Below are 16,367 nucleotides of genomic sequence, written 5' to 3' on the forward strand. Positions count from 1 at the left end.
GGGGTATGTTTGTGTAGCAGGTGTTATATATAGGGTGTACCAAAAGTCTTGGTTGTTACTTTGAGTCACCCTGGTTTAATGTTTTTCATAATGTACAGCGTTATTATTATTATATAAATAAGATTTCTTCTTATATCTTCATATTTGTAAAGGTTTTTAGAGGAAAGTGAATTTTTTTTGTAAATCATACTGAAAAATGTACATTGTTTTTTTGTTGTGTGATTTCTTGATACGAACAATGTATATATACATATAGATGAAGATGAAAAGGAAAAACTCTCTCTTCTGTAATATACCACAAGAACAAATTTTTGGAACAAAATATAATCTTGAATATGAACCTTCCGGTAGATAAGTTGTACAATGTCTAGAGATTTATTTTTGTAATAGATTCAAAAGGAATGCAACTTGAGTAAAACTTCTTTATAATAGGCGTGATCTCTTGAAAATGATTTTTTGCCCACAAATGGAGGTCAGGTCACACAAATGAGGTACATATTGAACGATAAGGTCTGTGATGGTTTCTAGTCTCACATTTGGAGTGCGTAACAATTGCCTGTGAAATCATAGATCATTAATTTTGACGATCTATGGTGAAATTATACTAAAGGGTACTGAAATTAGTGTATTATTGATGTTGATATCAATGATATTCACCAGCAAAGTGGTTACATAACTCCCTGGTAACTGGATCACGCACCTTTTGGAATTAGTAGCACACCATACACTTTGTGTTGCGATCATTTCGATCGTGGTGCAGAACTCAAAAGTGAGATCCAGTTGACATGGTGATAATCGGATTACATGTAACACTTGGCTGGCGAATTTCAAATATAAATGGTTTGTGGGTGTGATGGTACAAATAGGCATCTTCAATTTCAGTTCAGACCATCTTCAATAGATATTGTTCCATTTCACCATAGGCCAGTGATACCAGTGAACAAAACATTGAAGGATGGTATTTAATATGTTTAACATCACACAGCTGTAAGCACTAAGTATGCATGTTATGTAACTCGTCTAATAGATTCTGTTGTTTGATTTAAAGTAATGATTCGCCTTGAGGTTGCATTTGAGTCGTGACAAGTATTTGATGTAATTGAACGAAAATGGCACTTCTATGCATCCTGAAAAAATGATAATGAAATATATGATGGTGAACTATTATGTGAGATGAATTAAACCACATGCATAATGATCATCACTGATAGTTTTTGCCATATACAATATACATGATGTCTTAACAATACCAACTAATCAAATGACAAGAATCTATTGATGAATTTAGTCAATTTCAACCCAAATCTGGGTGATAATAGTAAACACATAACATGTCTGATTTGGGTTTATTTTAATGGTTCTGTATAAACTCTTGGGGCCAAATTCTGGAAACTGTTTTATTTGTGGTATAATCCAACTCAAATAGGACCCTGTTTCTTTATTTTTCTATTCAAACCACTGAAGAAGCAATTTGTTAACTGTATTTAATCAATATAACAATGTGTTACCCATTGTGCGAATTGAAAGAAATACGCCACAGGTAAAAGCACATTCACAGATTTTGAGGACTGGTTGCCTGAATGTTATAGCATGATAGAATGTCATTAATTTGAAAAAATCACATTTTATGAAAAATATCTGATTTGATAATATTTCTACCAGAGCTTTAACACAATATGCAACCTGTAGGTATATTATATATCGAGGCGACGGTAAAAAACTCTGTTCTATACGGGCAAACAGACCTTTCAAGTAGGATCGGTCGGTCGGGTGTTTTGTTGAGGGTTTTTTTCTGGATGCTAAAATTACCCTAAAATGTCACCAAAATCTGACAAAAAATCGTGACAATAAATTTTTGCAAACATATTTTGGTCCCAAAACAGCTGGTTTTACATGATTTTGACTAAATTATTAAAAAAATTATCCAAAATGCAAATTCTGGGTTGGTCGGGCCCCTAGAACAGGGTGGATTTTCTTTTACTTTTCTTCTCATCCCCAGTTTCGATAGGATTAAATGCTGTTTTGTGTGAATACAATGTTGTTGGAAGCTCAAACTGAGGGTAGATAAAATAGCAGTCAAAATTATGTAAGCTGCAACCCCAATAAAATATATAATATTATTGTGATTATGATCCCAGCAAGGCTATTAATGACATGATGATCCATATGAAATGCCAAAAAGATTTTCTCCAACTTCACTTCTGAAATGTTAAGAGGGTCACCATGTAAGACAAACTCTGTGGTAAAAAGATTAAAACTCAAAACCTGTGAATGTCCCTATATGTACGCTGGTTACTGCATGATAACTCATAGGCCTTTTGTATAACTAGTAGGACACTGCCAACAATTCAGACGTTCTTTCATCAATTATTGTTATTGAAAAAAACCTCTATTTTTTATTGTAAGAGTAGTAAATTTCCACTTTATTACTGGGTGTAATTAGTTATGAATCAATTAAGTGGAAATGTTCTTGTTTATAACAAGTTAACCCCCTGAGCCTTACCTGATATCTTCATTTTAATCACCAGTCAGAATGGAGCTTTGCAAATAATTCACCCCAATTTTTTTGGGTGGTGAAGTTATTCTAACAATGTTGCTGATTGGTCGAATTGATAATGAAAACTTCTTCTTGACCAATAGGCAGGTAATTCTCATAGGGTTAAATGTCAGTAATTAGTGAGATGATTAATGTTGATTAAACAGGTTGATATATCAGTATCAGTAGTAAGTCATATAACTTGTAGTTGATTGACTTTTTTTTTCTATTTTTTTTTTTGAAACTGTGGTTGTGTCTCAAAGAATTAATTGCCATTTCTGTCCAGCAAGGTGGGAATTTTAAATTTTATTTGTATCTTTCCCACCATGGGCGACTAGCAATGTATCCTTTGAGAATATGGCCATTCCAATTAAAATCCGCACCCTGCTGAAGATTTCACTGTCATCTCAATTATAGTTGCATCTTATGATGTCAATCTTGCTGGAAAATGTTGCTAGTTGGAAGTTACAGTGAAAACTGTTGAAAAAATGAAAATCAATTTGTATTTTATACAACTTGGCCTCAAATTAGACAATTTTCTTTTTTATTTGGAATTTTTGCAAATGGTTGTATACAGATTGTAAAGGGCCACTTAGTGATCCTCATCCCCATAACTTACTCCAAAAAGATTTGCATACCATCAGAAACCCAAAACTACATATAAGTTGTATAAAAATGCTTGGTACCCATCAGCTTTCATTGATAATGGATGAGCCTCGCACACCATAATTCAACATAAGATCCAAATGATTTGTAGATTAATTGTATAACAAATCATAAACTATACATTCGGGACATTTCAAGAGTATCCATTGTTGTATTTGGAAGAAGCAGGCTTTTCAATGAACATCAAAATTGATCGATACCAATCATATTGATACAGCCTGTACATAATATCTGTGTGCATACAAGTTTTCTTGCTGATTTGGTCGTTTGACAAAGACGTTTTGTCCAGTTTGTATTTTTCGACTGTTAAGCGCTGAAATTACAACACAGTGGCCTACTGGGCACCGCAATATACACAATTATGCATAACTCGCAAATTTATTCAATGTCCAAAACCTTTGAAATTTTGGAAATACCCATTTTTGTTGATGGATATCTGTTGAACCATACTATAAAAGGAGGATGCTAAAATTACAAAATACTCCTTTGAAATGTTGATTTTGGTTTGAATTCCAATGTTTTCCTCAGCAGGCTAGTGGTGTGGATTAAAATGGATTAGCCCTACTGTGTGTTTGTCATTCACATGTTTCTTGCTCTGTATCTCTATATAAGTTTTTTTAAGATAAAATTATGCATTTGGAATTTGATATTGGTGATATTTTTTATACTATTATTCTATTTAGTGGCTTGTTCAACATATTTTATTGAATGTTGCAACCATTTTCACTTGAGAAGTTTGTTTTTCTCTGTATGAAGGCAAGCTAAAAGATTATAACTTTTTTTTCTCTTGAAACATTTCTTCTATTCCGAAACCACAAATGCTGTTATTTTTTTGAGCATCCTTATTTCTGCACATTGAAACATTTATAATTTGAGTTTTCACAAACTTGGTCAAGTTTAATGTAACGCTATGACATCTAAAGATACTGCCGTGCGCAGTTAAGTTTGGATTTCGCACTCCCATTCGCAAAATATAAAACCCTCTCGAAAATAACAGCATACTGTATGCCAAAATTGTTGATGCCTGTGATTTTGTGAGAGACTATATTTAATAGTGTTTGCAATTTGATGACAGCACTGTGTCTCAAGTATTACAATCAACTTGCATCAAGTCACAGTTTATGGCATAAGTATTATTTATTATCATTTAAGAAATTGAACTTTTTGCCTTATTTTTGTTGACCGTGCCCATTTGTTTTTTCCGGGGCAAAATTATAACCAATGTTTGAGAGAAATATGTTTGTACCACATATGCCAAAGTTGCACATATTTTTTTGACATTTTTAAATCTCACCATGTATGTAGAAATTTGTTTCGCCATGTTGCATTGGCAGTATTTTAAGCTTACCATTTCTATTTTTAAAACTTGAAAAGCATTCCCCTGTATTATACTTTGCTGCTTCATTGCTTTTCGTTTGTTCAATTATGCGTTTTAATTTTGTAGTAATTGTTAAGAATTAGGTCTAAAGATTTTATGCTGATAGTTGGAATGTGGTGTATAGGGAAACCTAAGTAATTAGGAGAAGTATCAATATCTTATTGAATTTGGCCTTTGAGGTAATTGGAATTATTTGTCACATTTTGACACAAAAATTAGCATAAAATGCTTACAATTTTAGTATTGTTCCAATGTTTGCATTTATAACCTATTTTTTGTTTGGCATTCCCAAGTTCATCTGCAGGTACTAGCACCTTAATCACAAATCAAAATGGCTGCTGAAATAAATGGCTGCCAAAATTAGGTGCGCATAATCATAGTGGCAGCCATTTTGCAATAATGCTTAATGTGAGAAATCATATATTCTGTTATAAACTGCAGCCTGGTTATTATCTGTATCATATTAAGTTGCAAAATATATTTAAGATGTTTACAAATTTCCTACAGAAGAAAAGAGAATATAGTTGTGCCATGCATGCATATAAATATACGATTTCTGAATCAAAGTTAGGGCCAATTGGGTTTAATTTGGGCCAAAGTTGATTACATAATTTATGTTCAAGTTGCACAATTATGATCATTGTATGACTACCAGGTTCCTATCGCTGTTCCACCCAAGAGGTACACTGCTGCCCAGCTACGTTGTGGCTACTGTTAGAGTACCAGTGTGTGAACACTGAACTGTATGTGGGATTCCGATGTGTGTACTTGAAGAGTACAGGGTGTACTAAAATGATCGGTACCCATCAATATCAAGTGAGTATGGACTTGTAAGACTGTCCCATCAAAATGCTGTATAACATCCACATTATTTGTAGATTTATGTAATAAAACATTATAAAACTATGAATTGTAGTCATTTTAAGAGGATCTCATGTTGAATTTAGAAGAAGCAGGTGTTTTATTAGACAATAAAGCTGATGGGTACCAATCATTTTGATACACCTTGTACCAACACATGTTTTCTAGAGTACCAATGAGGTAACAGCAGTGTACCTCGTGGTGGTGGTGGTGGGGGGGGGGGAGTAGCAATAGGAATCTGGTTGTGTATTTAATGTAAGTGTAGACAACAAATATTATTGTTTTACCATTTAATTATACAGTCCATCCTTTTTTATCCAGCCATGATGGGACCATGCAGTGGCCGGAGGAATGAATTATTTTGGATTCTGCATTGACTGTCCCAAGAACTAAAATTGGGACAACAAAAGGTTGTTTCAACAATGGGTTGGTTATGACACTTAAAATATGGTATTTGAATGCTGTATGTCACTCTAGATGTCTTTCTAAGTATTCAGAGCGTGGAATTAAGTGCCAAAGTATCAAATATCTGTTAAGATTTTCAGTCAGGTAATGGGGAAATTTGTATACAAGAGGTGCGGATAAGAGAGATTGGACTGTACTCATTTTGTCTGATCATTTCTGATCTTATTGATTCCTGACAAAGCAATCCATGCAACTTTTCAATTTTAGAAAAATGACATATTATTTCTAGGCCATCATGAACAAATTTATGTTTGTCATCAATTCTAATATTCTTTTAATAGCTTGTTTATAGACTAGGAGCCCAGACAATTTATTCAGCTCAGAAGAGACAAAAGGTTTGATGGTCTGATTATGTTAGTATAGGCCCAAGATTCAATATTCCATATTGCTGCCGGGTCACAGCCTGTACGCTCAGCCTGGGGGTCACAAAATAGGGGCCAAAAATGCATTTATTCAGCTCAAGAGAGACATGGACAAAACTTGCTGGATATCACTCCCAGGAGGATACTTTTCATGCCTATAGCAATGACAGCAACTTTGGCCTGTACGGGGGCCCAGACAGTAGCCCCAAAGGGGTCCGCCCATATGGTGTTATTCAGCTGAAGAGAGACAAGGATGAATCTTTTTGCATTGGAACTATTACACATTGGGGTGCACAAAATCACCAATGACAGCAACTTTTTCCTGTACGGGGCCCAGACAGTAGCCTCAAAGGGCCCAATGTCCCATAACTGACTTATTCAGCTGAAGAGAGACATGGATGAATCTTTTTGCATTGGAATTATTACCCATTGGGGTTTACAAAAATATCAATGACAGCAACTTTTTCCTGTACGGGGGGCCCAGACAGTAGCCTCAAAGGGCCCGATGCTCCATAACAGGTTATTCAGCTGAAGGAAGACAAGCGTAAATCTTTTTGCATTGGAACTATTACACATTGGGTTGCACAAAAATACCAATGACAGCAACTTTTTCCTGTACAGGGGCCCAGACAGTAGCCTCAAAGGGCCCGATGCCCCATAACAGGTTATTCAGCTGAAGGAAGGCATGGATGAATCTATATGCATTGGTACTATTAGATATTGTGGTGCACAAAAATACCAATGACGGAAACTTTTTTCTGTACGGGGCTCAGACAGTAGCCTCAAAGGGCCCAATGTCCAATAACTGATTTATTCAGCTGAAGAGAGGCATGCATAAATATTTTTGCATTTGAACTATTACACATTGGAGTGCCCAAAAATACCAATGACAGCAATTGTTTCCTGTACAGGGGCCCAGACAGTAGCCTTAAAGACCCCGATGCCCCATAACAGGTTATTCAGCTGAAGGAAGACATGCATAAATATTTGTGCATTGGAACTAATACACATTGGGATGCACAAAAATACCAATGACAGCAACTTTTTCCTGTACGGGGGCCTAGACAGTAGCCTCAAAGGGCCCAATATCCCATAACCGATTTTTCAAATTGTCCAAAGGGCCTTAATGTCCCTTAACTGATTTATCCAATTTTGTCATCTTACACCAGGAGTGCTCATCTTAAGAAGGGTGAAATTAGACTCCAAAGATGGCCACGCTGGTGATCTACCAATGACCTACCCATTCAGCTAAAGAGACACATGGATGAATCTTTTTGAATTGGAACTATTCCCCATTGTATATACAAAAATACCAATGACACCAACTTTTTCCTGTACGGGGGCCCGACGGTAGCCTCAATGGGCCCGATATCCCATAACTGGTTATTCAGCTGAAGAGACATATGGATGGATCTTGTTGAATTGGAACTATTGCACATTGGGGTCTACAAAAATACTAAGGATATCAACTTTTTTTTTTTTGGGGGCCCAGACAGTAGCCTCAATGGGCCAGATATCCCATAACTGGTTATTCAGCCAAATAAACACATGGATGGATCTTTTTGAATTGGAACTATTGCATATTGGGGTCTACAAAATAATACTAATCAATGGCAACAACTTTTTCCTGTATAGGGGGCCACGACAGTAGCCTCAAAAGGCCTGATGTCCCATAACTGGTTTATTCAGCTAGCATAAGATAGTATCACCAGTATCAACAATAGATAACTACTTCATCAATGTCAGCAGTAGACAGCTATTATACTTCATTAATACCAATATCAACAGTAGATATAGCTACTTCATCAAAACCAATATCAGAAGTAGGTAATTACTTCATCAATACTGATATCACCAGTAGTAAAAATAGCTACTTCATCAATACCAATATCAGCAGGAGAAAGGTACTTCATCGATATCAATATCAGCAATTGATTAATTTTAAAGCCTCATTCGGCACAATGCGACTTTATTCCCTCATATGTTAAACCAATTTTGTTTGGAAAAAGAGAGCATTTAAAAATTAACACTTTCTTCCTTCATGGCGTCCCCACTGCATTTTAACATGCTCATTACATTTGGCTGATTGACCAGTTATGGGACATCGAGCCCTTTGAGGGTACTTTCTGGGCCCTCGTATAGGAAGTTGCTGTCATTGGTATTTTTGTAAACCCCAATATGCAAGAGTTCCAATTCAAAAGATCTGTGTGTCTTTTTTGGCTAAAAAACATTTTTACTGCTTTTTAAATACTAAAGTGAACAATAGCCCATGAGGAGTGACACATTCAAGAACTTATATAGGCACTCGATTATATAGGCACTATATAAAAGAAAACCACATGTGCCAATCAGTGGTTCACAGTAGCTTAGGAACAACAAGCGTGAAGGGTAAAGCATCAGACATGTGAAATAAGATGCTTATGCACGCTGCTCTCCGACTACCATGACTACCCCATCTGGTAGGCTATTCCAAACGTGAACTGAAGTGTGGATGAAGGTCCTGCCAGTAGGTATGGTTCTAGAAACCATACTGTGAGAGCATGACAAGGCATGGACAGGCTTGAGCGGGTAGCCCTTCTGACTACAAATGACTTTAGTGGCTGTGCCTTCAGATCTGGTGGGAACAAGCTGGTGTGCATTTTATAGAGGACTGTTGTTGCAGTCACTTGACGCTTTTGATGGCGAGATGTGATGTTCAGCTCTGTACTTGCTTCTTCTTCGCTCACGCTTATGATTCGAAGGTCCTTCCTCTGGATAGAGTCTAGTAATCCTAGAGTGGGGTGCTGGCCCTCGTCTTAGACAGTGAGGTATATTCCATCACAATGCACAACTTTAGCCTTGTAAAGAGTTGCTCTGTCTCTGACATCATGTTTATTTGCAACTCTCTTCAGAGCGCCCAACTCCTGTCTTGCTCTGTATGAGACGTTAGAAATATGCTTTGTCCAGGTCAGCTTGCTGTCGACTGTGAGTCCCTGGATCTCCAGCTCCTCCTTCTCAGCCAGTTTGGTGGTACCAAACAGAATATATATCTTGGCTAGATTTCTCTTTCTTGATAATGCCATTGCCTTACGTTTCGATGTCTCGAAGGTCACCATCCGTCTGTCGTGCTTATCTGCCCAGATCCTCATTTTCTCCAAGTCTTCGTTCAGGCTAGCAGGGTTGTCTCTAGATGTAATCTTACAAAACAAGGTGGAATCATCTACGTAGAGGTAGAATTGGGTTTCACACTCATCACCCGGTCATCAATGAAGACCGAGAACAATGGTGGGTTCAATATTGACCCCTAATGGAGGATGGCCAGATACAGACAACTTTGATGGAATGATATGTCAGGTAGCTACTAATCCAGACATTATCGAATGCTTCTTTGATATCCAGGGCAGTCAGACGCAGGTCGTCCACGTCCAGGGAGTTGGACCACTCTTGTGTCAGAATGGTAAAGATATCAGTTATATTGTGGTATGGCCTAAATCCAAACTGTCTATCTGATATCAGTTGGTTTCCAAGGAGGTACTTCTGAAGTTCTGTACAACAGCCTCCATGCTCTTGCTGATGGTGCAGAGCAGAGAGATGGGCGGTTCATAGATGAATTGGACTTCGCATCTCTTGTAAATAGGGATGAAAAATGCAGTCTTCCATTGGCTTTGAAAAACTTCCTTGGAGAAGCAAAGCTCAAACAGCAGACTCAGTGGTCTTGCCAGTTCTGCACTGTATTCCTTCAGGACGCTTGCAATGATTTCATCAGGACCAGTAGCTTTATCTGGTTGTAGATTCCTAAGAAGCTCCGAAAATCTTTGACCTTGAAGGCTATCTTTTCCTTTGAGCATGACTTGTGTCTTTCTTCCTTTTCTTTAAACAGTTCTCTTGTTCTTTATGCGGATGATACTACTCTCTTCAAGCCTATCTCTGCTCCTGATGACTTGGTTGATTTCCAATCCGACATTGATACCATCCATTCTTGGTTCACCCTTAATCACCTTTCTGTCAATTCCTCCAAAACAAACGTCATGGTCATTTCCACTAAGAAGGAACCTTTTCCGGATCTCAATCTCACTCTTAACAACCTGCCTATTGAACGTGTTTCTTCTGCAAAATTTCTCGGTGTCTGGCTGTCTGACAAGCTTTCTTGGAATCTTTACATCGATCACATATGCAAAAAGGCTCGCGAAATCATCGGCTTCATTCATAGATCTTTCCAATCAGCCCCCTTCAGCATCCGTCGTTCTTTGTACTTGGCCTTGGTTCGCCCCATTCTGGAGTATGACAGTACTACTAGGCATCCTCTGAACATAACCCTTACCAACCGTCTTGAGTCTACTCCCATGAGGACCTTCGCTTGGATTCCGACCTACCTCTTCTTAGTAAGTGTCGTGATGTTGCTTCTCTGTGTCACTTATTTAAAATCTTTGCCAATCTTTGTTCCTCTCCCGACCCTTTCCAGCCTCATCCCAGACCCAGTCTAAGAAACCCCAATTCCCGCGCTGTTCAAGTTCCTTTCCGCCGGCTTTCATCGTCCCAGAGATCATTTTATCCGTTTGCCTCCTCTCCCTGAGGCTATTGTCAATGCTTCTTCTCTCAATGCCTTCAAATTGGCCATTTCCCACCTCCTCTAACCAGTTCACATAATTTATTTTTTGTTTTTACTTTATTCTGTATTGATTATGTATGTTCTAGTAATGTTTTGATTTTAATGTAAGGGCAATCCTTCAATTTATTGTGTAATCAATATTGGATCTGCCTGGCCTTGTGCCAAATGTTATAAATAAATAAATAAATAAAAAGAATGCTGAAATTCACTTCAGGAGCAGATTTTTCTGTGTGGGGAAGCTAACATTTAGCGGCAAAGGTCTGGCAAAATGTTTCAGCTCTGACTTTTGATGTAGTGTAGACTTGACGCCCATTCTGCAGCACTGGTATATATAAACTCTGAACTTACCAGACGGGTGCTAAAATGTATGGGATATCAGGCCTTTTGAGGCTACTGTGTGGGCTCCCGTACAGGAAAAAGTTGCTGGCATTTGTATTTTTGCAAACCCAATGGGTAATAGTTCCAATTCAGAAAAATTCATCCACATGTCTCTTCAGCTGAATAACCAGTTATGGGGCATCAGGCCCTTTGAAGCTACTGTCTGGGCCCCCGTACAGGAAAAAGTTGCTGTCATTGGTATTTTTGTGCAACCCAATGTGTAATAGTTCCAATGCTAAAAGATTAACACATGTCTTCCTTCAGCTGAATAAACTGTTATGGGGCATCGGGCCCTTTCAGGCTACTGTCTGGGCCCCGTGACAGGTAAAAGTTGCTGTCATTGGTATTTTGTAAACCCCAATGGGTAATAGTTCAAATGCAAAAAGATTCATCCATGTCTCTCTTCAGCTGAATAAATCAGTTATGAGACATTGGGCCCTTTGAGCCTACTGTCTGGGCCCCCGTACAGGAAAAAGTTGCTGTCATTGGTATTTTTGTGCACCCCAATGTGTAATAGTTCCAATGCAAAAAGATTCATCCTTGTCTCTCTTCAGCTGAATAACACCATATGGGCGGGCCCTTTGGGGCTACTGTCTGGGCCCCGTGACAGGCCAAAGTTGCTGTCATTGCTATAGGCATGAAAGGTATCCTTCTGGGAGTGATATCCAACAAGTTTTGTCCATGTCTCTCTTGAGCTGAATAAATGCATTTTTTGGCCCCCTATTTTGTGACCCCCAGGCTGAACGTACAGGCTGTGACCCGGCAGCAATATGGAATATTGAATCTTGGGCCTATACTAACATAATCAGACCATCAAACCTTTTGTCTCTTCTGAGCTGAATAAATTGTCTGGGCTCCTAGTCTATTAATTTAGCCTTGAAATTAATCTATATATTTTTTGATCGCAGAAGTTGAATTCATCATGTGTTCAAGTTCTGTTATTTCTTACATATGCCTACGCATTTAAGTAGACCTAGTGAAATTTTCAGCAGACAATTCAATGTTATATATATTGTTGGCTTCAGTACCGATTAAGAATTATTGGCTTTACACATAAATTACAAAATAACCATGACAACCAGACGATTCCTTGCATAGGATATTTTATTACAATTTTCTCTTGTCAATGGGCTCTTCTATTAATTTGAAATCCATACACCCCTTATGGAAAAAAATCACCTTAATCTTCCAAACAGGGAGTGCGAGTTTCAAATGGGGTTACCTGAATTTGAAATTCACACCCCCCCAGTTTGGGAGATTAAGCTCATGTCTTCCATAGGGGGTGTATGGATTTCAACTGAATTGCCCAGTGTCTGTTTTCTCTACAATTCTGGTGATTTTTTTTGTCATCACTATTAGTGGCAGCAAGTTATTTTCAGCCATTTTAAACCACTACTAAATGCACTGTAATTGTTTTAACCTGTTAATATTTGAACAAAATGCACTCTGTGGAAGAGATATTTCTTGGATAAGAGTCTGTTGAAGAGACTTTTCCAGGCAAGAAGTTAGATGTCACTTTGTAATGCAAATTAATGAAGGAGACTTTCCTTGAGAATGATTCTTGTGGAAGAAATATTTCATGGTTGAGACTATGGAAGAGATATTTCCTTGGAAGATGTTTCCATGGATTACATGTTTTAAAAAAAGACTAAATGAACAAAACATAGCAATACTTTCTGTAAACAAGGAATATGTACCCCATTGTTTGCCCAATTAAAAACAAGAAAATGTGTGACTGAATATTTTTGAGTTTTGTGTGATTTCTTGTGTTTTGGCAGTTAGCAAAGAATGTATATCGTTAGTTTACGCTTAATGTTTAAGTCATTTTACATGTTTTCATTTGCAATTTTTGAGTAATAAACCCATAATTAATCAAATTTCCAGCCGAGACATCAAACGAGATGTATTCCACAAGTTAATGAAAATTGTGGCTGGAAATTTGATTAATTATGGGTTTATTACTCAAAAAATCAAAATTGCAAATGAGAAACATGTAAAAATGACTTGGGCATTTAGCGTAGCAGGCTAGGATCTCATCTGTACAGGCACAGTTCCTTTGCCCCAATAGATTTCTACATTCATAGAATGACCTTTGCATGTGTTGGGTACAAAAACTCATCCACAACTTGAGGTCAAATTTTAACTATGAACTGTTGAATAGAGGTTTTTGGACTATGCAATTGGAAATGAGGCAAATGTGGATCATTATGAGATGTGTTTTCTGCTAGATGTAAAAAAAAAAGTATTGATTTTAGGTGACAAAATAATGCGACATGATCAAGGGGTATGAGTTGCATGTCAGAAATTTTCAATTAAAAAGTTTTTTACAGCTTTTTCTGGTAGTTTACAAATGCTACATTTTGATGTAATCCCTATCACATCAAAATTGGACACCTGGTTACGGAGTTATTGAGCAATTTATCAATGGCTGAAAACAATAAACCGTAAGACAAAATAATTTGAACACTGTTTTTGCCAATATCTAAAAAACAATATCAGTGATATTCGACTCATTCCCTTTATCATGTCACAATTTTGCTTTGTCACAAAGTTGTAATATATAGCCTATTAACTGCAAACCCCATGAGCACTGACTTTCTGACGGTGCCGCTGATTTGTTAATTACATTATGATAATCTGAGTGACCAATCAAGCTAGAGCTTTTGGCTCTCTCAAAAGTTTTAAGCTTAATCCCCTTCAGCCCTACGTACTGACTATTGCCGTATCTGATATATCCACTACAAGATTCCTATTGAAGCTGTCTGCGCTGGTACTGTTCAGTACCACTGCTGGTGAGTCCTGTGCCCAAACCCCAACTCAACACAAAAGTTGGTAACCATGTGTGTTACCAAATAAATCTTTTATTAAAGACCCCCCCCCTTTGCAATGATTTTTCATCAAATTTACCACTCTATTTCATGCAAAATCAAGAACAAAATTTGGCCAAAACCCTTCATGATTTTCAATGAATAGAATTTCAAACACCCCCTTTTCAATGACACTAAATATTGACGGATTAATTGATGGATTTTCACAGTACCCCTTTTATCCAAATTTCATGGACAGTGCAAATTACAGGGATGAGATTGCGTAACTAGGGTTGGTAGCGCCTGGGGCAAGAAACAAAATTGGCGCCCCTCAGCTACCCCCCACCCGAGAATATCTTAGATGCGGGGTATGGGAATGACATTTTTTTAGGTGAGGCCGATTTGGTGCCCCCGTAGTGGTAGCGCCCGGGGCACGTTGCGCCCCCCAGTTACTGGGAATTCCTCTTATTTCAAATTTTCACCTCTGTACAGTATAATAGGAGATCATTTATTTTTCCTTCTTTTTTGACATTTTCCTCCTTTTTGGCATAACTCCTGTCTCATGCATAAACTTAAATACCCCCTATTTTGCTGATGTCAAGGGCAAATTTTGTGGACAGTGCAAATTAAATACACCCTATTTTGCCAATTTTGCAGTCCTCGCTACTGGTAAAAAATTACCCCTTTTCTGCGCTATTTGGTAACTCTCATGGTTACCAACTTTTGTATTGAGTTGGGGCTGGGGTCCTGTGCAGTAAGTAGCAGCATTGGTAATATGGAGGTACTTTGTGTGCACCAGTCAGGCAATGGTGTACCTGCGCAGGCTAAGCAGGCAGCCGTAATAAGAATCTTGTGTATGATATAGCCAGTATTGGACATCTAACTAATTTGTAACTAATCAAAATAGTTGAGGCAGATAATTTGGCCAGTGTAACTAATTGAAACCATCTTAATTTTGTGTTGAGATCATGGGTTCAAAATAAATTGTTTGGATGGGGCAACTACCAGTTCAGAAACAGGTTGTGCATATGACGTATCATACCGTAAATATGGCGGACTTCTCAAATGCATTCCAACCAAATTTTGAATTGCAATCTACCGCGACAGTTCGTCTCGCACACATAACAAATGCACTACGATCAAATAGGTTGATGACAACATTTGATTGAATGGACTGCACTGCGCCATGATTATGGTGAAGGACACCGGTTCAAATCTTTTGTTTGGAGCCAATTGATAAAAACATGCAGGGCCTCTATATCAGAAACAACATGAGACACACACACACATCAGTGTTCTAAAATCAACAGTTCTGAGATCGGTTATTTTTTCATTTTTGTCGGCTTTAATGTTGACTTAATGTATTGCTATTCACACTCACAAATTACAAAGCTCCCAAATTGCATTACAACAATGCACATTCTCATTGAATTTGGCTGTTCCAGTTGAAATTCATACGCCCCACCTGAAGACATGACTTTAATCTCCCATACAGGGAGTGTGAATTTCAAATGGGGGTTATCTGAACGGGTGACCCCCATTTGAGATTTACACCCCCTGTGTGAGAGACTAAGGCCATATCTTCAATAAGGTGAGTATAGATTTCAACTGGAACAGCTCCTTGTGACCTGCTCAATTCCAGAGCTGAATGGAGAAAAGTTTAGAATATACATCTAATATGTAAATGACATGTTGTCGTTGGGCAGGAAAAACCTGCTATGTGCTTGTGGCCCCTGAACATGTTGAAAACAAAACTGCCAACAGGTTACATAGGCAGTTTTGCTTTAAACATGTTCATCAGGGGCCAATGAAACGTAGGAGGTTTTTCCTGTCCAACGACGATATGTCAACACACAACAACAATTATCCATTCAATTTCTGTAAAAGAGGCAAAGTTGATGATGAGTTTGTTTTAATGAGTTTTCTCCCATGCCACTCTACATGCTAAATTCTCTTAATTGTTCCTATGCGGTCTCAGAGACATATACAATAATATTTACATCGTCATAAGAAAATCTGTACATGGCACAATAAAACATCATCATGAGTGCAACAATAGTTGTGTCATCTATAGCTGCCTTGAGTTCCAGTCTGAATTCACATCTGGAGATGAGAACTACCTGCCTATTGGTCAAAAAGAAGTTTTCATTATCAATTGGACCAATCAGCAACAATGTTAGAATAATTTCACCACCCAAAAAAATTGGGGTGAATTTATTTGTAAAGCTCCATTCTGATTGGTGATTAAAATGAAGATATCATGTAATTGACCAATCAGGGGCAATGTTAGATCGGCAGGTAGTGCTCAGGGGGTTAAATGTTTCAT

The sequence above is a fragment of the Amphiura filiformis genome, chromosome 19, assembly GCF_039555335.1.
Source record: "Amphiura filiformis chromosome 19, Afil_fr2py, whole genome shotgun sequence".
Lineage (NCBI taxonomy): Eukaryota > Metazoa > Echinodermata > Ophiuroidea > Amphilepidida > Amphiuridae > Amphiura > Amphiura filiformis.